We start from the raw sequence: 25,446 nt of genomic DNA, 5'->3' as shown, positions 1-25,446 counted from the left end.
CAGTGATTTCATGGCTACCATTTCATTGGTGCATTCATTGACAAGTTCAGAGGTTCCCTAAATCCTCCACTAAAAGTACTTATCCAGCTACTGTGTTTCATGGTAAACTTAAAGAGGGAATCCTAACAAGTTTGGCCATTCTTTTGGTGTCATCTGTGCAGCATCTGGCACAGAAACAGATGCTGAACTCAGCCTAGAGCCTTGAAGACCTTCATTATAAAATGATCTAATTTGATAACAAACTAGGCATACTAGCTTGAAATTCATCATAATTTGGCTTGATATCTGAAATAAGGAGCTAACTGCTTACATATGCTAGATGTTAAAAATGTAATTAGAACCTTATAATTGTGAAGTAGATTATCAACATATTGTCTTACAAGTTCAAAATCTAGTTTCCATTAAGCAAAATACAATATATTTTAAGATACTTATCATTTTTAAGATAATAAAAAACATTTTCAATGTGACAAAATAAGAAATATTGCCAGCATATAACAACAATTTAAAAAAAGAGAGAGAAAAATTTAATTATATTATTTTAATCTAATTAAATAGCAGCCTGCTCCAGTGCCTTGTCACCCTTATAGTAAAAAAGTTTTTTCTTATGTTCAAATGGAACTTTTTATGTTCCAGCTTGTACCCATTGCCCATTGTCCTGTTACTGGAAACTACTGAGAAGAGCCTGGCTCCACCTTCCTTGCACCCACCCTTTAGACACTTGTTAGATTTGTACCTACAAGTCTTTTAGACTTGTCATCTTAATAAGCATAAATATTCCCATAGATTAAGAATGTACTAATATATTACTCCTCACTATGACACAGAAGAATTTAGAAAGTTTTCGTAGATCTACTTACATCATGCATGTGCTCATGGTTTTAATACCTATAATGATGTATTAATGGAATACTTTAATGCTCACAACCTGAAATTTATTGTAAGCATTATATAACCAATGCATTTCACAATGTACATATACGTGTAATGCTAAAAACTAAAAGTATATTTTTAAATTTATACTCAAAGTAACTATGTTTAATGTAAATCATTTATTTTCCTACCACATTTCACATTGTGATTATGTAAAATATTATTTCTATCTCTATAGCCCTGATCAGTTCAAAAACTTTGTCCCCATTATGCAGGAAGTTTCTCATATATGCATGAAGTGTTGTATCAGTTTCTGAGAGAGCTGTCAACAAAATACACAAATTACACATATTGCCTTTGTGTCAAATACAAAACATGCTCTTTTCTCCTATGTGAATGCTGTAACTATGTTAACCTTGTTAAAAAGCATGGAATCAAACAAAATTTTAAAATTACTATATTTAAACAGTCTGAGTGTCCTTAATGATGAACTTTTCTCTTGGATATAGTTTCACAACAGTTTAAACTCTCATTTATGATGCTGCTGCCATCCTTGACCCCTGGTCTTGTTCTCTCTTTGACAGCACTGATCATCATCCGGTCCTACTGTGGTTCAGTATACGCAGTGAAACCAATAGAAAACCATTCATTGTTTGGTTTTTTCTTATAAAGGTTTGGAAAAGTTAATCTTCAGACCTGGAATGATTTTTGGCTTTCTCTGTGCAACCTGAAACCCAAAACCATTAGAGCAGAAGTAACTTCCTCCATTGCATACCCTCCATCATCACTTTTTGGGATTTTAGTCATCTCTACCAGTGAGCTGGTCTTGTGTGACAGCCACAAGTCACTGCATCTGAGACCACATAAAACAGTCTAGAAATATTTCCTGGTGTAAAATGAAAGTGTAGGTTTAGCAGTTGAGGTTTCTATACAATTACAACCCCATGATTCTGCATATACATTTGAGGCAGGATTTATTTGCTCAGGCACAGATAAACAGTGCCACCAGGGACACCTTTATCAGATACTCCTTAAGATACCCATGCAGGTTTGGCAGTTATGACCCAGACCTTTGAGATGCCTTCCATTGTTCTGAAATACCATGTAGGATGCCATATGAAGTCTAAAATGGTTCAGCAATTACATCCTACATGATGTGTGAATAAAAATAATGCTCCACTCTTCCTCTAAAATCAAAGCAATTGCAAACCATACAATGATGAAAATATCAACCATTCAGGAAATACTCCGAAAAAAGGACATTTGACATTGACAGGTAACAGGAGCTGAAAAAATGATCAGTGCAACAATACAAATAAAATTAAAATAAAAATAAAAATAAAATAAATTCTTGCCATGATCTAACACTGGATGTTTCCATACTTTCTTTTAGGGATTAGAGAGCAGGCAATCCAGCACTAGATATATTTGACAACCAAGATTTAGGAGCACTCCAGAGAGAGAAAAAGGAAAATTTGCCACAAATTTTGGCAAAAAAATTTGGAAGCACTTTAAGCTGAAGGAACCAAGAGCCAAAGACCAATGTGCACAAGCAAGTATATTTCTCTCTCAGTATTCAAAGTCACATCATAGAATCACAGAATCACAGAATCCTAAAATGATTTGAGTTGTAAGGGGCCTTCAAAGATCATCTAGTTCCAACCCCTCTCCATGGTCAGGGACACCTCGCATTAGACCAGGTTGTTCAAAGCCTCATCCAAAATGGCCTTGAACACTTCCAGGGAGGGGGTAGCCACAACAACCTGTGCCAGTGTTTCACCACTCTCATAGGAAAAATTTCCTCCTAATATCTGACCTAGATCTACCCTCTTACAGTTTAAAACCACTACCCCTTGTTCTGTCACTACACATCTGTGTAAAAAGTCCATCACCATCTTTCTTGTAGGCCCCTTCAGGTACTGGAAGGCTGCTCGGTCTCCCAAGAGCTCTCTCTTCTCCAGGCTGAACAACTCCAACTCTTTCAGTATGTATTGATAGGAGAGGTGCCCCAGTCACCTCATGATCTTCATGGCCCTCCTCTGAACTCCCTCCAACAGCTCCATGTCCGTCTTACCTTGGGGGCTCCAGAACTGGAGACAGCACTCCAGGTGGGGTGTATGGAGACAGAGGGAGAATCACCTTCACCTGCTGAACACGCTTCTTTTGATGCAGCCCAGGATACAGTTTGCTTTCTGAGCTGCAAGTGTGGACAGGCTGATGATAGCGAGCTTCTTATCAACTAACACTCCCGAGTCCTTCTCGTCAGAACTTCTCACAATCTGTACTCTGCTCAACCTACATTTGTGCTTGGCATTGCCCTGACCTATGTAAAGGACATTGGCATTGGCACTCTTAAGACTGTCAAGGTCCCTCTGGATAGCTTACCTTCCCTCCAGCATGTTGACAGCTTGATGTCATCACCAAACTTGCTGAGAGTGTACTCAGTTCCACAGTCCATGTTGCTGACAAAGTTGTTAAACAGCACTGGCCCCAGTACTGACCCTAGAGGACTACCACTCGTCACTGGTCTTCATTTTGATATAGAGCCACTGACCGTAAGTCTTTGAGTGCGATCATTTAGCAAGTTCCTTATCCACTGAGTGATCTATCCATCAAATCTGAATCTTTCCAATTTAGAGACCAGGATGTTGTGTGGGACTTTGTTGAACACTTTGCACAATTCCAGGCAGATGACATCACTTGCTCTGTCATCATCCAATGACACTGTAACGCCATCATAAAAGGCCACCAGATTTGTCAGGCAAAATTTTCCCTTGGTGAAGCTATGCTGGTTGCCACCAACCACTTCCACATTTTCCATGTGCCTCAGCAGAGCTTTCAGGAGGATTTGCTCCATGATCCTATCAGGCACAGAGGTGACTGAATTTACACCAGGCAGAGTCAAAATATAATTTACTGTTAGTGACAGTAATGAAATGTCTGAGGGCAAGAAATTTGAGACAGGCAAGTAAAAGGAATGTGAAGTATTTGAGAAAAGTCTGAGCTATTGCTTGGTTTTAGGCAAGGCAAGGTCAGAAGAAACAACAGCAGTGAATTAAATTACCATGAACAGCAAGGGATGCAACTACATCTCACAGTGCAGGGTGTCAGCACAAGGTGGGAGCTGAAGATCAGTCCTTTGAAAGATTTTTATGTTAACTAGACCATACTGGGAGCAGTAAAGGCCACATATTTATGATAAACTGAATTCTAGAAAGGTTTTGGACCTACCAAGCAATGTGTCAACAAATGTTCATACCCATTATTCTGCATTTGCAGAACTTGTTAAAAACAATCTGTTGACTGTGAACAGAGTAACATGGGTAACAAATGAATGTTAAGGCAAGATCCTCGGAAAGTTGACCTGTGCACACTTATCTGGAATGGCAGAAACAGCTCTTTCTTCTCAGAAAATAATCCTCTTTAAAGGAGAGCTGTAATTTAAAAGTGTTCAGCAAGACTGAAGTGCTAAAATGGTTACCTAATGGTGACTGGCTGCACAAGCTTCTACAAATCTTCATGTCTTATACAGATAACTACATTACTGTACATTACAGTATCTGAAACTGGACTATATACTGATGCTTAAAAAGAATTAATACTGCATGTAGTATTCTTGTGATTTACACAGTATTGACGATATGCAGTGATCATGGCATTCACAACTGTCAGAATTAAATTCTTTTTTTCTACCCCTCACTCCACAAAACTGATCAAAACATAACTTCATGAGTCTTCATTTAAAAAAGAAAAAGCAAAATCAAGCAAATGCTCATTTTCATTTCCTTAATGCCATAATATTTCTTGGAAGCTTTAGTAGATGCCATTCAATGTATTTCCCTCCATCTCTGACAATGCAGATGTACACCACTTATTTTAACTCATTTGTTACTTTTTTGCATACAGTCTGATGCTCTAACTTCATTCCTAATGAAACTGGCATCTCAAAATCCTAAGTATACACTTTGAGCCAAGATCTATTTGGAAATAAAAAAGTCCTATATACCAGTGAGAGCAAAGCTTGTTTTATTTTCCCTTTTTGTCCCAAGAAACTCAGGTAATCCATACAAAAGTGAATTACCTCTTGTACTTGTTTTATCTCCTAGTATTTCCATTTTAAAAAGCATTGGATTTAACTCTGTGCATTCAAGCTTGGTAAGATAGTTCAGAAGATGGGAGATCTAAATAGTATTTATAAAAGTAGTGATAGAAATGCAAACTGCAGGAGTTACTAAAACTGACGATGAAAAAAAAATAAAAACAAAAATTAAATACCAGTTAGATTAAACACAAGAAAATGGAGGGATTATGGGTAAGAAATGGAATGGCTCCCTGGTTTATGAGCCACTGTGGGTACAATAGGGAGGTGTATCTGTGGACCTTGGATAATGCAGAATTTGACAGGAAATGCAAAGCCAAACTGCATGTCCTGAGGAACTGTCACCATACAACACACTCTGCTCTGCTCTAGTCTAGTCTTCTGGGACTGTTCTCACCAGGGCTTTTTCTGAGCAAAACCAAACATTATATTGATTTTTTTAAAAAATTATGCATTAGAAATTATATAAACTGAGGCTACCGTCTTCACTCTTAAGCATCTTTCCTGTTTCCATGAAAAGAAATTTCTAAACAGCCTTCTGAAATAGTTGCATATCTAGAACCCATCCAGCTTTTCACCATATGAGTATTTTCTGGGGTATGTTACTACAAGGCTCATAGTTTTAAAAGCTCTGGAGTCACCCTGGTATAAAGCATTATTAACTCAGAATATTGAAGACACATATTCTTTCTCTGATGGCTGGCTATCTGAGATGATAACTAAGACAATGAACAACAGTATTTTCATCTTCTTAAGCAGTTTGCAGACTTAAAAGAAGTGTAAAAGAAAAACAAGGCATTCTTTTGAATAGCTTACACATTCTTTTTCTGAAGTCTTCAGCAAGCCTGTCACAGCAGAAATTAGACAGGTGTGTATCATGATATCAGAAGCTGTTTAAAAAATATTTTGCCCTGATTTCACCGAGTAATTATACATGTTAATAATAGGGCACCATATTCGACTGCTTCTCTGCCACAACTCTGCTCAAGACTACTTGATTTCTGTTAGGAAGTCTCAGATATAAAAAATATGAAATACTTTCTCTTTTCCATTTCCCTCAATTGCATTGGCAGCAGAGGCTATAACTCAGGTTTTGACAGTCTTAGTGATGAAGTCACTGTATTCTAACTCTTCCTGTGTCAAAGAATGTAATGTGAGGCCACCCTCTCATTGACACCATACATTTACTCATATGACTTCTAAGAGACTTTTTAGATATACATGACAACTGTCATTTGCTAATCTATGCCAAAAATATGGGAAAGGACAAGTATGAAGACAAAGTAAATTTGTCTTCATTTGCATGGTCCACACCAACTCTTTGGATCAGTTGACAGGATATGGGCATAAATGAGGGATTGTTGCAACTAGTGGCAGAGGTGATTCTTATAAACAGACACCAGGGCAGATTTACAGTCCTATTTTGGTAAGCTTAATTGAAATGAGAAGTTTAAACATTGAATAGAGAAGTCTCTTTGCACAATAGACTTCTTCAGCTATGATTTTGTTGCAGTTCCATGGATTGTCAAAGATGAAAGGACTTTGTCAGCATGGAAAAGAAAGGAAGATTGCAAGGATGAACCTCAGCTACTGCAATGTGGCATCATTCTTCTGGGATCCTCACAATCACTATGGGAAACATCAGCCTTTGATGTACTGAAGTGGGGAACTAACCAGGACATTCTGTTTTCTGAGTCATTTTTGCCTGTTGCCCAAATGCTTTTATGGTTGTTGTCCATAGTGTGGTAGAGGTACTTCTTCCTAGAAAACTCCACAGTAGCAAAGAACATGTTGTTTGGTAACTTTGAGATGCCAGCCACCTGCATGTCTTCTGGTTTATTGTGTAAATTTCAGATGTGGATATATTGCTGTCAAAAGCAGCAATGGGCCTATCAAAAGAATAACAACAAAGCTAAATGGTATGAAATTTGGATCCCACTGTGGTATTATTACATTAAGCTGCATTTGAAGAGTGCTTAGAGAATGCTTGTTTAAGAAAATAAAAATAGACTGGAGAATAATATTATTTTTATAATAAACTTTTACATATATCAACATCATGCTTTTTAATTAGTGAAATAGTATTTCACTGAAAATATCAGGCAGTTATGCAGAGTTTCTTTGTCATATTTATGGAACAAAAATGGAAAGGGTGATGAAATTACCACTAGCTTACAAGGCTGTGACATTGGAGCAAGAGAGAAATTGCAGTATGTCTCGCAGTCTGAGGTAAGCACATTAGCTGCTGAATGTGTAAATTGCAAAAATAACTTAGAAGCCAAAAGTGAGAACAAATGAGCAAGCAAATGATCTAATCTCTGTTGGAACACATCACCCATGTGATTTGCAGGGTCCGTTGGAAACAAAGAAGCAGATGAAGCAGGAGGAGCATTTGTGTTATCAGCAATGGAGAAAAATCAATAAGAGATACAGTCTGAGTGTCAGCCAAACAAAGGAGCTTTCCATTCCTCTCTGAAAACCTGACACATGTGAAGCAGGGAAAGCTTGGGGTATCATTACATTAAGAGATTCTCTGAGCTCTGTGCACTGCCCACACTGAATGTTTAGTTACTATCATATGGAGTTTTACGGAAGATAAAGCTTAACTATAACTCTTATATTTTTGAGGTAATAGACTGAAAAGGAGTGTTTATTTTGTAGATAAATATTTAAGTGTAAAATACTGCCATTTCTGCAGCAAATCAGAGATAGGAGATATGCTTGTCTTGTAGACCCTGACAAATTGTGAAATCCAGAAATAGTCAAACTATTAGGACACAAACTGTTCTCACACCAGAGCAGCCGCTCTCTAAGTGCTGCTGCATATGAGATTCAGAGTGAAATTAATTGGATTTCATAGTCTGCTAGAACTGTGGGCAGCCAGCACTTTTTGCTCCAGGAAACACTATACAGGGACGTGGAGGTCCCAAGCAGCTCCAGGGAAACACAGTATGAAACCTGCTTGTCGGGAAACCTCCAGTTTCATTGAAACAGAAAATATTAGAGAACTTCAAATAAACCACCTTTAAAATATTTTGGACTGGAGAGATACCTCACTGTGAGCCAGATAACCATCCACAAGTGTAGTTCTTTGAAATAACATGAAACTTGTTTTTGTAGGTCCTGAGTGGGCTGTAGGCACTTGCAAGTGCCTCTTCCATTTACATTTTAGGCAGCAGACAGCAATAGCATATTTGAATCCTGCACACAGCTGATTTCTCCTATGTTTTCTTTCTACAAACCTAAAAGAAAGTAAAAGGCAGAGTGACAGGTTTTAAAAGATAACATTTTGCCACAGAGTTAACATGTCCAAATTCTCTAAATTTTTCCATGTAATTGGAACCTTATCTGTGATAATTGATCTGGAAAATATTGACTGCCTGTTTATTGGGGTTTTCTTGATCCTTATTTTTGGGTTTTTTGGTTTGGTTTGGTTTTTATTTGTTTGGTTGGTTGGTAGGTTGGTTGGTAGGTTGGGTTTGTTGTTTTTTTGTTTGTTTTTTGCTGTTGTTGTTCTGTTGAAGACTTACTGGTCAACAGTGTATTTCTAATTAAATTTTTCTTGTTAAGACTAACAGGCCTGGCTTTAGACTTGAGCATCCATGAAATTCTAAAACCAAGAAATAGTTAGTTGGTTGTATAAAAAAGATCCTGAGGGAGATGGGAAAGCTACAGTCAGATAGGTAATAGTGAAACAGAAGTTGAGATTAGTTACTGGAAAGTTCAGGGATAAAAAACACAGATGTGAGGAGAACTACATTTACTTTAGCAAGAGTCAAGTGGGTAGCAAGGCTGAGTTGAAACTACAACTTGTGGTAGGACTCAGGACAGAGTGTTACCAGTCCTGAAATGAACCCTCTGTGAAGACTCAATAATTCATAAAAGGTGTCTACTAGTACAGAAGAGGTCAAACAAACTACTGTCTAATAGAACGACAAAGAAAATTAGTTTAGAGTTTTAGATAGCCTATGTTCTTAGAATAACAATTTTCTGTGCTTTGCAGCACTGAAACCTGCCATTTTTATCCAAATGAGAAGCATAATAGCATCTTTAATCTGCTTTCATGATAGTATTTTTGTCTATAAAGTCCATGTAAATCCTACCTTATAACACGGGATTGTCTTAACCATTGTTATAATGTTTGTATTTTCACACAGCTTGAAAACTGCTGTTATATATGGGGATACAATTATGGTTGCCCTCAGCATTATTTATAAACAATGGCAAAATATTATTGCTGTAGGGTCTGGAGTTTTTTGCAGAATTTAGAGTTTAATATTGCACATTGCATCTAAGCTCATGAAAAGATGTCCTTATGAAGTATCACCTTCCATAAATATTGGTGCATCAAAACACACAGTTTCCCCTTTCTCTGTGGGCAAGAAGAAGCACAAGTTCTCGTCTGCTTTCTTTCAGCTAGGACCAGGCTCAAGCCATTCCAGCTGCACTGTAACTGCTTTGGACCACCACTAACTTGTGCCTCAAGAATGAAATCTAATAGAAAAGGTGACACTTGAATGCAGAAGTATAGAGGCTTAAATTTTCTCTACTGTTAATCAAGCTGAAAACAGCATAGCTCTTGATAGCTGTGTTTTTCCCTCTGTCACTAGCTTTTTGTGTCAAACCTTGTCCCACTGTTTGTGTGTTCACACAATTTCAGGAAACAGCTACCTGAGACAGAAACACAAACTTGGTGCTTACTTTCTAATGTAATATCTTTTATCTGGCCCAAAAGCTGCTTTCAGCACCTTTTTGGCAGGAAACTTTTATTACTATGTCAATCATAGGCACAAATCCAAGATATAAAGTAATCTAGATTCAGATTCAAGTAGCAATAGCTAGGACATGCTATTGCTTTCTAGTGATGGGATAAAAATTGTAAGCATCATATAGGAAAAAACACTCCAAACAGATCCAACAAAAATATAGTCATAAATATCCCTTGGATACATCCCTGGTGTAGATAAACCAAGTTATAACACCTGTTTACACAGATTATGTTGTACATTTTCTCTATAAATTAGAAGATGGTTTCCAAACCTTGTCTGTTAGATGTATGTCCTTGAAAGTGTGAAAGTGGTATGAAAAGGAGCTGAAGTAACTGTACACATTTGATGGTAATTATGCTGGTTTATGAGGCTTTCACAGTGATCGTTATTGAGGCCCCAGTAACACCTGCAAACATAAAAGAGAACTTGAACATTTCATAACAGAGCTCACACTCCAAGTTCACTGACTTCAGGATGACTTCAGTGGATGTACTCATAAATGGTGTGCATCAGCTAAAAACACCTGAGCTGTAAGACTGAAGTTTAAAACCTTTTAATGTTTACCTTTTCACTTTCCCATCAGCTCATTCCAGGTGCTTAGTGTTAGAGGTCACATCCATATTAGATCATCTCTTGTTTCCTGCCTGCATTTTTGGTCCCTCATCACAGAGTAAACATTTAATGAAACTAATAGTACAGCAAATAATTAACCGATGATAATTCAAAGGATGCTACAATGACTTTTTCAGTTCAAGGAATAGATGCGCTGATAAAGCGATAAATCAAATCACCACATGGCAAGAAAATATGAAATGGTGAGAAATTACATGAGCAGATATTTAATATGAGTGCACACAGAATACCTCAGAGGCAAACTAAAACATGTTTTTATTACAGTTATGGGGGAAAAAAAAAGTACATTTTGAGAAAAGATAAAAAAACATGAGGACATGAATGAAAAACATGCACTCATACATCTAAAAGTACTGGGAGAAAGGAAAGTCAGATACTTTGAGCTTTTATTAATTTACCTGATGGCTGTCTCTGTGTTACTGTATTTATTTATTTATTTATTCTTTTATTTATTGTAGTTATACTGAACGAATCATCTCTGAATGGGTAAAATAAAATTCAGGAATTATATAGATGCAGGAGGAATGTTATATTCATAAAATCTTAAAATTTAAGTCATTAATTATGCTACAGAGAAAGAAGTTTTAGTGATGCAGGCAAAGTGGGGCTGAGAAGTGGTTCCGAGGGTTGCAAAATCAGGTTATTACTGTCCATATTTTCAAGCAATAGGTTATGGTTTGCTAAGTGAAATTATTATTGTTATTATAAAGCTCTGTGTTTATATGCTCATTTGTTTATATGGACAATGTAAATGTGAAGTAAAATGATCTAAAAATCACAGCGGCTTCGAGCAACACTTGCCATGAAATAGGTGATAAAATCTTTCCTTTTTGTTTTGTGATTTTTTTTTTTTAAAGCTCTGTGGAAATTTGGTAGAAAAGCTCTTTCAATGGGTCATCTACTGTACATTAAATAAGATGGAAATTTATAAGTCTCGTGGTATTTTGAATCCCAAATATGAAATTCATACATAAGTACTTTATAGACACATTTAAGACTTAATTATCATACATCATTGAAACATTGGTCCATGAATAGCAGAGAGTCAAAATAAATGCAAAATAGTTGAATGTAATTTACTGGTGTATTTATCTTACATAATTGAAGAAGTACACAAAGTAATTACAATATTGATATTGTTCTACACACATAAATACACATATTTAGGAAGTATATCTCTATCCAGTCTGAAAATGTTAAGAGAGGATGAGCTCTTAGTGAGCCAAGCCATACCTTGTGTCTTCTACAGCATGCAATTTTCATTCATGAACACTGGTAGGGGCTGGGGAAGCGACAGAAGGAACAAGATAAGAACAGAGTGATCCCCTCCTGGGGAATATCCCACCGGTTTATCCATCACCTCTTATACAGTTTCCAGAAGAAAGTAAGGATGTGTGTTTCTGTGTGGAATTTACTGTAGACTGAGTAAGGAATTTTCTAATTGCTATCATAAGCTAAAATACCTTCCCTTTCTTCTCTTTCCAGCAAGAGTGGAGCTGTATATATTGCTTGTGTAGAAATAAACCTGGGATGTGAACTGTTGCTGATATATTCAGTACACAGTATGGAAGATGAAGATCTGGAATTTGGACCTCATATTTAATTAAAAAAAAAAAAAAAGTAAAACACCCATTTTTCACAGTATTGTGGTATATTGCATGAAACCAAAAAGCTGTTTGAGAGCATGTCTTTCACTGATACCAGCATTTTGTGGGTATTTGCACACTTTGTCAAAGAAAGAGTGGTTGCAGTTCATTATCAGCCAGTTATTACCACAACAAGGTAGACTTAAAAGAAAATGCATGTTCTGCTATATAACAAATTTGATCTTCTCCAGAAACAGGCATGCTGCATTCATGCAAAGGAGATGAACAAAGAGATTCTTGAAAAAGAAAACAGTTTGGACAAAATTTTGTAGTCAGAAATTACCTTGGAGTTTTGAGGAAAAAGAAGAAAAAAAAGAAATAAGAAAATAAAAATTAAAATTCCAAACAATATAGGTTAAATTACTTAATTTACTTATACTGTTCTGGTAGAAGATAAATACTGGAGAAGTCTCGGAAGTTATTCTACTGCAAAGAGTGAAATATGATCACATTTCTCTGGTGTGGATCAAAGTTACAAGCTCTTGGAGAGCAAATACTGAGACAAGACTGTCCAAAACTATAGTTCAATACAGATTTTCTGAAAATGAATAGAGAATTAGGAGAATGCCACACATCTAAAGAAAGAAATTGAAAGGGATGTGTTTAAACAGCTTCTTGAAAGTGTGAATTTTCAAAGCAGGCACCTTTCTTCATACAATCTGATTTCACTGTCAACACACTTCTAAGTGCCTTAAAATACACTGCCCTTTCCATAAGGCTGAGAAGTCCCTGAAGGATTATGAAAATCTGAATTATTTTCCTTCTGACCAAATGTCTGAGGAACAAGAGATGTGCAAAAGTCAAAATCCTAGATGTGACATTTATCTCTTGAAACTTGTTTTGTAAACAGCTTCGAGAGATAAATCCTATTCTGAATGTCTTATGTCTCCATTTTAGGGTGACCTGAATGTTGAACCCACACATTTAAATTTGCAATAGAAATGTTCTTAGCTGAATAAAAGTTCCCTATCAACATTACTAGCTGGCCAGCATAAGCTAGAGTGCTATTTTTCAGTTAAAACATCAGACGGGTTAATAAGATCCTAGAGTTGTGGCAGGGACAGGGGCAAAATATTTTTATAGAAACCAAAAGAAAATAAAAGGTTAAGTCCTGACAAGAATGTTTTATGATAAAAAAAAAAAAAAAAACCCTACAAAAACCCCACAAAAAACCAAAAACAAAAATAAAAACAAATCACGGCAGGTTTTTTTGTTCTATTTTTTGCTCTGGGTTTTTGTGCTTTTTCTAAACAAAAAAGTATCAGTCTAAAATTTCATACTTCAGAAACAAATGTTGTGAACTTAGACCAATTTTGAATTGTAAAGTATTGGTTTTTGCAAATCTGAGAACATATCAAAAATAATCCATGTGAAAGAGGAATTATAGGAATATTCTAGGTTTTTTTAATATGAATATTTAGCCATTAGAAACTGCTATGAGTATGCTGTTAAATTCTATAGGACCAGGTATTTGTATCTCATCAGAAATCCTTGCCTTACTGTGTTATTGTCTGAGTGGCTCTTTTTTTCCTTCCTTGCACTAACATTCAGGGCTTAACTAATGTAAGCACTGTGCACAGCCATACAAATAATTTAAATTATGTATTATATTCTTCCACAGGTGCTAAATTACTATATTCATTTTTATTTAATTAAACATGGGAACAAACTCTCCCTTTCAACACATGCTATGCATTGCCACTTTAGCATTATGATAAAATGCTTCTAGGGAGCTTTCCTACATCCCTTCCCTGGGATTTTCTAATTTAATGCTCTCGCAGCAGATGCATGGCTCCCTCATATGTGAATGTGTTTAAACTATATTTGGATTGAGCTTTGATAGTTCTGCAGTAATTGCATTCTTATTGCACTGACTTTACCCCCAGTGTGTCCCTGGGATATCCATTACCTTGAAAGAATCCCACCTCAAATCTACTTTAACACAGGGAACATCTCTCCAGCTGTGTGGCATGGACTGTTCAGAACAAGGGAACCTGCATGTTACCTTCAGAGGGGAAAACATTTTTCTTTTTTTTTTTTGTTTTTTTGGTTTTTGTTTTTTTTTTTTTTTCTGTGGTGTAGGTGGAAAATGCAGTTACTTGGGTCACTTTTGGATGGCAAGTGCAATGTGTGGTCAGCATACTCACCTCCTGCTGTAAAGCTCTCAGAAGGTGAGGAAGTGGTAATCAGATTTGTCTTCCTTGTGTCATTTGGAAGTGATCATATGTAGCCCTATAAGATTATCTGATGAGATCCTTACAGAAGATGCTTTCAGTGATTCGCAGAGAAACCTGTAAGAGGTTTTTGCTTTGTGATGAATTATATTCTCCATGTCCTCACAACGTTTTTTTGAGATGTATTGTTAATTTGATAATAAGTATTCAAGGAGTAGGTTAGAGGTTAGACTTTCACATGATATATGAGCAGGAGTCCATCTAGTCACTTGGAGATTATGTTTTTTTCTTTTAAAGCTTCCCTGAGGAAAACAGAGAAGCTTTGGGAAAGATAGAGCAAATCAAATCTTCATCCACATGCTCTTATATTCCGAGAATTTCCAAAGGACTTGCCCTTTTGATCCTGCCTGAGTCATCCATTGATTCCTTCAGAGACATTTGGTTGCTAAAATGACTTTTACAACACTTATCCAATATGTGCAAAGAAAGCATAAATGGCAGAAAGGAACTGAGTAAAATTTCTGCTCTGTACCTTCCCTCGTGCTGGAGTGAGCTGCTAGATTCTGAAGTTCTTTGATGACATTCAGATTTGCACCGAGGAATGGCCTCTCACCTATACATCTAACGAGCATTTCTGAATTCTAACCACAGCTTCTACATTTGAACAAATGCTTATCCCTGTGGAATACCTGATATGTAGAAAATGCAAGACTGCTGCCTGCTTTGATTCTGACATTACTCTGTTATCAAACCCAAGTGGTTCTCTGTCAGTGTTTTGTTTCCTTTGCTTTTAAAAGTGAAATGTAAGAAGTATTTGGGATTTTTTTTTCTGTCTTAGAATGTAAACTCTCCGTCAAAATTTTGTCAGAAATGTTGTCAAACTGTAGCAACGTTACATTCCACAATCTGATGAAATAATCCTTTCTACATCCACAGCTAACACTTGTGTAGGCATGAAACTTACCCTGCCTCAGGCAGCTAAGAACTTTCTTCACTTACAATACCCTGGCTCTAGAAAAGAACTCTTTTCCTGTGTATCTTCTGTGTGGCTTTGTTTATATGAATTCCTTCTCTTTATTATACATTTTTTCTACCAAGCATAATAGAATAGGATTTTCCTATATATATTATTAGAATCTGTAGTTAGAAGAGCAAAAGTGCTGTAAAAGTGACTATTACAACAAGTCATTGACTGTTTAAATGTAGTAGGGACTTGCCAATAAACACATAACCAAGCTTATTAAATAACTTTTATTCTTAATCTACCAGAGGCTGAAATCAAACACGATGCAGCATGTAAAAATTGTTTTCTAAAGAACACAGTTTTTTCAGAGAACTTTTTAAAAAGTCCCCTCATTGTTGTCACAAGAAATTTCTACTGGCAGCACAATCATTATCCTCAGAACAACAGATTTATTTGAGAATTAGGAAGAGTGTGAGGATTACATGGGGAACTGAAGCATGTGTATCTATAAAAATTAATCTTTTTATGGAAGAACATTATAAAATAACATTGCCAAAATACATGGAATTTATTCAGCTTCTGCTAAAAAAGTAATTGAACTAAGCATAAAAGCCCTATTAAAATATTTATAAAGTCCTACTTTAAGTCCTAATATTAGCTATTAAATCCAGACTAATAATTCACATGACTTCCATGTCATTTTATATTCAAGATGTTTATTTTTTTTTCTTATTCTAAGCTTCTGAGAAAGTAATTTTTTTTAGTTGTGTAATTGCTTCAGTGCTTTACATTAGGATTATGGCCATCAATTTACAAATGTTTTTTTCTTGGTGGTACAGAATGATAAATTCACTTAACCCCATAATAAAAATTGCCATATAAGCAAGGAAATTCCATATATAGTAAGTGTTTGCTCAACTTCCTATAAATAAATTCAATGTAATAGAGGATTGGGTGGCAATATCACAGCACGACTGACAGGAAAGTGTCTGCAAGACAGAAAAAATTCATTCATCAGTATTAGTTTCTCTGCATAATCCTAGTATAAGTAATAACTCTATCCTAGATGTTATCTGTGTCAACATCCTTATCTGAGGCAGACTTTTCTATCAAGTTTTCTTCCAAAAAAAGGAGCCTTGTACAGTGACGTCACTATCTTCAGGCTGTGGGATGGTTACTTCTGCCCTCAATACTAGTGTTTTCCTTCCTACAATGCAAGGGGATTTTATCCTTTTCCAAACTTTTTAAAATTAATGTAAATTTTATTTTGTTAATATATCTGGTTGAAATGTTTATCTTCGGCTTCAAAACATGAAAAATTAGACTTGCTTTTTGTGTGGCCATGTTACAAGCAACTAAGTTTTGTTGTCAGTCTGGATAGACTCATACTAATAGAACAGACAGAGCCAGGCCACAGGAACAGAGGGAAGTGAGGACCATACAACTAAAGCATTAGAAAAATCCATTAAGAAAGTTTTGGTCCATGCCATTCAGAATGCTCAAACACAATGCCCAGGTAATCTGGAAGAAGCTAACACAAATGCCTATCTGACTACAACCTCCTCTAGCTACTCCAATATTTACCACCTTCTTGATCCTTGTCCAAAAGGCAAGGGTAAGGAATTGTGGACCTTTTGTTCTAACTTCATTTATTGACTCAAAATATTTAATTTTAATATCTACCAAAATGTTAAAACTTGTGCCAGGAAACTTGTTCAGGAAAAAATTCTCTACCAGTCATCTTTAGATTTTTTTCCAGCCACCTCTGAATTTCACTAATAATTTTATATCATATTTGAAAATCTATTCCACTACCTTCCTCATATTCTAAGACAGCAACTCAGAAATTATTTCAGATTAGCTTATTGTTTCTGTTCAATGAATAAAAATGTTTGAAATCATTCTTTGTTATGAAAATCACTACTTGATTTATGCCTGAGAAAAAGGAATCTGTATTGAAAACCTTTTCTGACACAAATATTTTTATTTCTTTGTGGTCTTTATTGAAGACATATATTGCATTGCATATCAGCTAATGGTGCATTATTAGAAAACACATTCATCAGATGTGCTCAAGTCTTGTTCAGTCTTTCATAGCAGACTGAACCTGGTTCTGACTGAATGATTCCAGATATTAATATGGAATCTGAACAGGGGTCCAGACTTCTAGTGTCATTGCATTATAGTTTAATTCGTTGGACCTGTGTTGATTTTATATCCAACTAGATTAAAATCATATCTAAAGACTATTTGTATGCAATTTCAGGGGTTTATTTTCCACAATCTTTATAAAGCTTTAGTGCTGAGAAATTAATGTTATTTGTTTAGAGATATTCAGATAAGCTCCCTCTGCTATTTCAGTTCTCAGGTGTTCATTTCACCTGAATTTCACATCACAGCCTGAAACTTGAAAATCCAAATGTTAAAACAAAATCAGCAAAATTCTGTATCCAAATTGGTACAGTAACATGTGAAAAAAAAGCAGAGAAAGAAAAGGTTCTTAATATCATGATATCACTCTGCAATACTGAGCAGTTAGCTGATGTTCTTTATACAGAGATTTCAGCTTGCTTCACTCCATGAAAAGCAATGAACACAAGAATTTTAAGAAACAATGCCAAAAATAGTTTAAGCCATTTATATGGAAATATAAATAATTAAACAGAGATTTCACTCTATTCTTTTTTTCATTCAGTAATATATATATTTATAAAAACTCTTACCCTGTTTGACAGTTATACATGGTATTAATGTCAGTAATAGTATCCTTTCAAGGAAAGGAATTTATTAAGGCTTGAGCAGTAGTGCTTGCTGGAATTCAATCCTCTTTTCTGAAAATAAAGAAAACAAAGACAGAAGAGAAAAGGGTAGGGGGAAGAAAAAGGAAAAAATAGAAAAGAAAAAACAGAAGCAACAGTCCTTGATTCTTGAAAAAAACAGAAACAAAACCAAACAAAAAAAACATCAGGCATAGCATGTGGTTAAATCAGCTACTCCAAGATCTGGCAAAGTTGTGTCAATGTCATAGCATTTAAGGCATTGCTTTCAACTTCTTTTTTGGCCACAGGCTCAGAGCAGTACTGCAAAAAATCTGTCTTGGATGACAAAGTCAGACTGTTTTCAAACAGAAGCAGGAAACAGAGATAGGAAAAGAACAACTGAATGGAGAAGGAAAAAAAAAGATCAATTAGAATGGGTGTAAATTAAAAAAAAAAATCAAAACCAAAGTAGTAATTCCAATCACAATGTCAAGGATAACACTGAGGGTTTAACCAAGTAACTAGATGCACCACAATCTTTTTGTTCTCTTTCATCTTATTTCTAAATAGCTGGGTGGTGGAGACTCATGACAGCTGGGGACAACAGTTGTGATGCCAGGAGACAATGTCAGGAAGAGACTGGCAAGGTGACACATCCCATGTCCTCCTGTGCACTAATTCTCTCCAAGTCATTAAAACTGTGGGTTGTCACAAGGTTTAAAGAACAGTCCAATAGCCTATATTGCTTTGTTCATCAAGTCTAAACTCTGGACTGTTTGGTTTTCTCCACAGTCTTCTGATCTCCTCTTCCTGGGAGTTATCAATATCAGGCAGCATAAATCACACCTGGACCTATAAACCATTAGATTAAGACATCGTTTTAGAAACTCCAACAATTTTTGTCTTTCAAAAGGAAAATGATAATGAAGAGTAAATTGGGATTTTTTTAACTTGAGCAATTTTGACCATAGACCTAAACAAGCTGAAATTATGACAGGCTTTTTACTTTTGAAGTATTTTATGCTGAGTAAGACACAATTTTTGCTTTAGTCCTAGGAATCTTAAGTTCCTCAATTTTCAGTAATTTTTTGTTTTATCAAGAAATTTTGTATATCTGGAGTCACCAGTTTCAAAAAGGACATGACTATTCACTGTAGTAAGGTAATAAATCAGGAATTCATCATTGATCATGACAATAAACTAATTAAAAGAGTTACTGTAATATATTTTGCCTTGCTGGTAGAGTCCTATATATTTCCAGTGTAGATAAAAAAAAAATTCTTCCAAAAACTCCAAGAAGGGTTTTCAGGAACAAAAGGCAAAGACATGTAGCATTTTTTTTAATTCTTTCAAATAAACATATGTTACTGGTAAATGACCATTACAAACCTTCCTTGCCTCCTTGCAGTCAGTAGTCTTAAAGCACTTTTCATCACTGAAACCACAGAAGCCTAACATGAAACCATGATTCTTCAGAGAACCAAAGGGTGAACATCAAAAAACAAGGGAAACCACATTAAAAAAAGAAATTGAATATTATACTTTTCTTAACTCATCCCACCCATAAGTGAGAGTAATTACTGGTAAAAGGTATTTTTTATTTATAATATTTTTTATACAATTTATTGACTCCAGATATAAATTATATTTATTGTACCATTATGTTTTATTACAGGTGTTAATAAAACTAGGCATGAAACTGTAAGGTAAAGCCTACTTTCTGAACTGGCTCATGATCTGAATGAAATCCTGCTTTATAAACACAGGAGGAAAGTGCCAGAAAAGCATAAGTTGCCTACTGGAATACTGCTGATTTGGTGGAAAAATGCTTCAAAGAATGAGCTACAATTAATACGTTCAAAGCAATCTAAGATGCAAATGTAATGTATTGCTCCAGGAGTTCTCTACTTGTTTTTCAGCATGACAGTTCACTGAACTGTACTGAGTGGTAGTCAGAAAATGAACAGATCTGTTTTAACTTCAAGCATATTTAAATGGCTGTAACTGGCAAAAGATGATTTTTTTAGCAGTTGGAGATGACATCCTCCTTCTCACCGCTTCAGTAAAGCAGAAAGGACTTGTAAAATAAATTTAGACCTTGCTGTATGTATCAGACATGTAAACAGAAGTAATGTGGAAAGTTTAAATCTAGAAGTGTTAAAAAGAGTGACTTACAAGGAAAATTTGTTGGTTGTTACAAATTAAAGTATATATATATATAAAAAAACCCAAACCCCAACAATGTCTGTTTAAACACAGACATTGTTATTTTTAAGCACATAATGGCATTGATCTTCTAATGAAAGTAGAAATTGGCTGCCCAGGGAAGTAGTGGATTCTCCGTCCCTGGAGATATTTAAAAAGAGCCTGGATGTGGCACTCAGTGCCATGGTCTAGCAACCACAATGGTGGTTCAAGGGTTGGACTCGATGATCTCTGAGGTCCCTTCCAACCCAGCCAATTCTATGATTCTATGAAATGCAGACATTTTCTCATTAACAGCATAATAAGGAAAATGCCACATTAATCTTTCCTTTTGAAACAGAGCTTGATATCTTTACCTATTTCCAACAGTACGTATGAACTTTTGGAAAGAGTAATTCAGTATAGTAATAGTTAATTTATATAAAGACATCATCATGTATCTCATAAAACATATATCCTGCTGAAAATATATCACTTTCAGCAACTATTTTATGTGACTCCCAGTTATGTTGGAAATATAACCTCATTTCATTAGCACCACAAGAACATGCTATCAGTGTTTCTTAAAAATCTCCATTTGAAATATTATTAAATCTTTTCATTTTACAGCAGCTTGTAACCAAGAAACAGGCTGCTGGGAAAGTTTTGTTTACCATGAAAGTCACAAAAAACAAAGGACTGGATTTGCAATTAAGAAGGAGAAAATCAGCAGCAAAGATGGAAACCTTAGAAAAAAGTAGAATACACAGTAATTAAGGTTAAATTTTGAGTTTAATCATGGGTACTTTTTAATTAAAAGACAGCTTTTTTTCACCTTTAAAAGACTGATTTAACAATTTAATAATTTACAGAGGTAAAATTTTAAGATTGTTCAAGAAATACCTCATGTGAAGACCACCTGTTTTATATAATTTGCCTTTTTTTTACATATTTGTCCTCTTACTTTTAGAAAATATTCTTTTTTTCAGATTACCGTCACTCCTATGAACCCAGCTGTACAGCAAAGGACAGTTTCTGAGCTTCATCAGTTTTGTCACTGGAAAAAAATCTGGCAGATCCCTTAAAAATGTCCATGCTTAAAATTCATCAGCTGATTTTCCTACTATTGACTAAATCCTGTTTAAAATTATGGTAGGCATACAAGTGCTATTTCTACATATACTTTTAGTACTTTTAGTACATCTAGAAATGTACTAAATGTCTGTCTTGTCTGAGTTTTGTGATGTAGTGGGATAATACCCTGGAACTGAATAAAAGAGGTATTTAGAGAAAGTGTAACAAAATAGCAAAGTTTTGCAATGAGACTGGAGGGAAAAAAATATAGAAGAGTATGTCAGCTTGTAGTATACATGTGGAACCGAAAATATAAAATATGTCTCTCGGTCCAGTTTTTTTTTCCTTCACCCAGCGGGTAATTACGTGAAGGAATGCCTGACAGACACCTGGTCACCCAAACCTAGCAGGGTTCCAGGACACAAAGATAAGAACTGACTCATGTCAGAGGCTCTTGTAGCGCAGCTGGTTAAGACCCAGTACTGCATTGCTGAAAGCCCTGGGTTTGAGACTCCACAGAGAGCCTCACCCTGGAGGCGATGAGTGCTAGTGGCGCAATAAAGGTAATACAGTGCTTAAAGAGCTACCAGCCTCTCTCGTGACTAGCCCAGCAGTGAGCTAGTCTGTGGCTGTGAGCCTCACCTTTTATTGGTTCCCTGGTCTTGCACATGCTCAATAGGGGGCCTGCCCTAATTGGGCACAGGTGGATTTGATACCAGCTCACACCCACTTCTTGGTAATCAGAGGCGTCTGATTGCTTTGTTCCACTACAGCCTGGCCCTGCACAGAGGGTGATATTTTCTCTCTTTTGTTTCTCCCTTTGTTACTCTTAACGACCATCGATTAAGGTGATTACTTTATACAAAAGGCCTTGTTGCTAGTAAAACCGGCTTTCCCTGTTTAGAAATAAACTTTTGTAACTAATTTTAAATCCAGCAATCTGGTTACTTTTTAATTCAAGCGTCGTCCCTGAGTCAGTGGCTGAATTTTCCTCATAATTAATATATAAAATAATACACGGATCACGACACAGCTACTTCACCCAGAAGATTTTGCCTGCTTTTTTACACTTTGTTTTGCAGCATGGTGAGTTCATGGAACCTTCAGTTTCTGATTATGCATTCCAGGTAACAACAGGAACTCGACTGTGCTTGCAAGAAACAACACCTGGCATGAACACTTACTTGTGATACATGTCTTTATAGGTGCAGCAGGTATTATTTATGTTGTTTCATCTTCAACTTAGTAATGTGTTTCTAAATTTCAATTTAAAGGCTTGTGTATCTTAAGAGAAAAGAATACAATCTTCTCTTACATATCACTTTTTCTGAACAATTTTGTTATTCTTGAAAATATTCAGGCAAGCAGGGTTTTAGAGTAGGTATATGAAATACTGTTTGCTATACAAAAGGTGGGGGAACTTTTCCCACAGAGACAATTAAATGAGCCAGACAAGGATCTGGCTGTCATCTTTACAGATAGGACAACATATAAACTCTCACATTTAATTGGTGCTAGTGTAAGAAGAGAAAACTGAACATAAGGTCTCTAGACAGCCAATAAATCTGGCTTGTGTCTTTTCCCCTCAAAGCCAGAAAATGACTATTTTTATCTCATGTTCAGGTACATTTTTGTGTGTGTGTGCAATAAAGGGCAGGAAAGAGAGCTTTTAACTGGACAAAAATGCCACTAGCTTGCTTGTATTCCTCTAATGTCTAAAATATTCTCCTGATCCAACACCCTTCTGAATGGATCAAGAGTACTGTGATATTTTTATTTTATTTTTAAAGTCTTCTGTTTTGTAATTCTTGGTCAGAGAAGCCAGGAATTTATAATATATAGACATTTCATTATTAATTTTCTCTCTTGTGTTAGGAAGTGTGCCTAAGATAATATAGAGTCTGTAAAGGAGCATAACATACACAGATCAGAAGGGAAAATGAAGGCACGTACCCAAGAAAAACTTGTTCAAGGTCAAAGAGTGTTTGTTATTGGTGGAGGAAGAAATAAATCCCTGCTCCCATGCGTGCCAGGTGAGAATCAGGACACTGACTGTACCACCTCTTTATCACAATAAGGTCATAATAAAATTTAAGGAAGATTAAGGAAAATTTAAAATTTAAGGAAGAGTTGATGAAATGCTGACTTTTTCTTTGTTTTCATGGCTTTACTCATCAGCCTTTTCCAAACCACTCATAAAAATAATATTCATGACCAAGAAATGTCTGCTAGGTTAATTCCTGTTGATTCACAATCTATCTGCTCCTTTGATGCCCTATGTGAATGTGTTATATTCCCCATGTTGAGAGTAACATATATGGGGTATGTTCCAGGGACACCACAAGATCTTCTTTTTTCAGCAAGAGTGACCTTGCTGAAAGTCAGTATGTAGTGGGGTAAGGGAAAGAAATCTTGTGGTCACCAACACCATCATGGAAAGAAAATAAATCATCCACAGAAATAATACTTTAAGTAATATGCAATAGAATACTCTCTTGAGCTCTATAATAATCTATCTGCAATTAGCCTGGCGTATCTCTCTCAGCTTAACACACACCAGCTGAAGGATTTCAGCTAATAATCTTTGAAGTTTAGTTGCAATGTAGGAAAGGAAGCAATTGTTTTTTTAGTTCTTCACTTTCAGCTTCTTCTCCTGTGTTAAGATTTTAGTACCTTACCATTCAGATTTATCATTTCTTCCTGGGGAATGAAGCACCAGGGAAACGAAAATGGAGGAAATGGGAAAAGGGACTTACGCTGGTGACAAGAGAGAGGTCAGAAAACTTTCTGTTCAGAATTACATAGGAAATGATGCAAGATATCCTGTACATAAACTTTGCTAGAGAAATGACCTTTGAATGTGCCTAGGTTTCAGGGCAGCTGTATTTTAAATATTTCATAATAAACAAAGGTCAATACTTCATATGGAATAGAAGCATTTTTTGTTGATCCTCTTTTAATTATTTAGGTTTGCAACCTTCATTTGAAGTGTTTCTGCCAATCCTTTCTGTGAGTTAAACAGCACATTTGAAAAATGAGCCTTGAACATATACAATTTTAATAATATTCCTGTATTCTAATACTAATACAAATTCATGTGATGAATGGGAGATTTAGTAGTGTTAAAAATCATTATATGAGGTAATAACTGTGAATACACATTGATATTTTCCTATTTGGTATTCATATCATAGAATGATAGAATGGTTGAGGTTGGAAGGGACCTTTAAGATCATCAAGTTCCAAGCCCCCTGCATGGGCAAGGACACCTCCCTCTACACCAGGTTGCTCAAAGCTCCATCCAACCTGGCCTTGAACACTTCCAGGGAGGGGACAGCCACAACTTCCTTGGGCAACCTGTTTCAGTGAACGACCACACTCAAATATCTGAAGGAGGAATTCCATAAACTGCAAAATCTGGAAGGCAGAACTTAGTTCAAACTAGAAATTGAGCAAACAGGATTACTGTTTTTCAGAAAACTCTGACTTACATCTTTCACTACTGAAGAGAATTTCAAGCTAAATAATAGTCATATAATGTAGTAAGGGCAACCATTTTCTTCACTGTCCAGTTAACACAGAGGTGACTTGACAATAGCCTTGCAATCCTACCTTGGTCTAGGTAGCCAGGATAGCATAACAGATGGAAAAATTACTCTTACTATGGATGGACTGCAAACTGTAGCTCTTGCATTTTCCCTAAAATGATGGGTGTTCTTGTTAAGTAGCCAGATGCTCTTTGCTTTGATAATCTTCTTAAATGTAATGTAGCAACTTTCATTCTCTTGACAAAAGAGGGAGAATAGTTAGAAAGGAGGGTGGGAGTGGCAATATGATTTTATGATATGCTTATTATCATGTCTAGGTGCTGTGGGACAGAATTCTTACAGAAAATTGACATATACTTAAAGTCTGGTTATCCTTCAAAATGGCAAAAAAAACACTGGGGGTTTTTTCTCACACACTCTCATGCTTTTACACTGACACCCTCTTACAACAACTGCAGTGTCCTGAAAGGATGAAACTGCCAATGCAAAATAAACACAGGATGTTCAGAAAAAAATTACAAACAAAAAAAAGAAACAAAAATGTTCAGATATTTCTCAGCAGGAGGCTATGTGAAACTAAACATTTGGCCTAAGATTTTTAGAAGAGAAGAAAAAAGTAAAGAAGGAAAAAGCACTGGAAAGCAAAACAAGCAAGACAACTGACAAGCAGTGCTTCAGAGTGCCTGAGAGACAGAAAGGCTAATATGATTTATACACTTAATA

Source organism: Calypte anna, chromosome 2 (assembly GCF_003957555.1).
Source record: "Calypte anna isolate BGI_N300 chromosome 2, bCalAnn1_v1.p, whole genome shotgun sequence".
Lineage (NCBI taxonomy): Eukaryota > Metazoa > Chordata > Aves > Apodiformes > Trochilidae > Calypte > Calypte anna.
The sequence above is the reverse complement of the archived record's forward strand: the minus strand, read 5'-3'. Positions refer to the sequence as shown.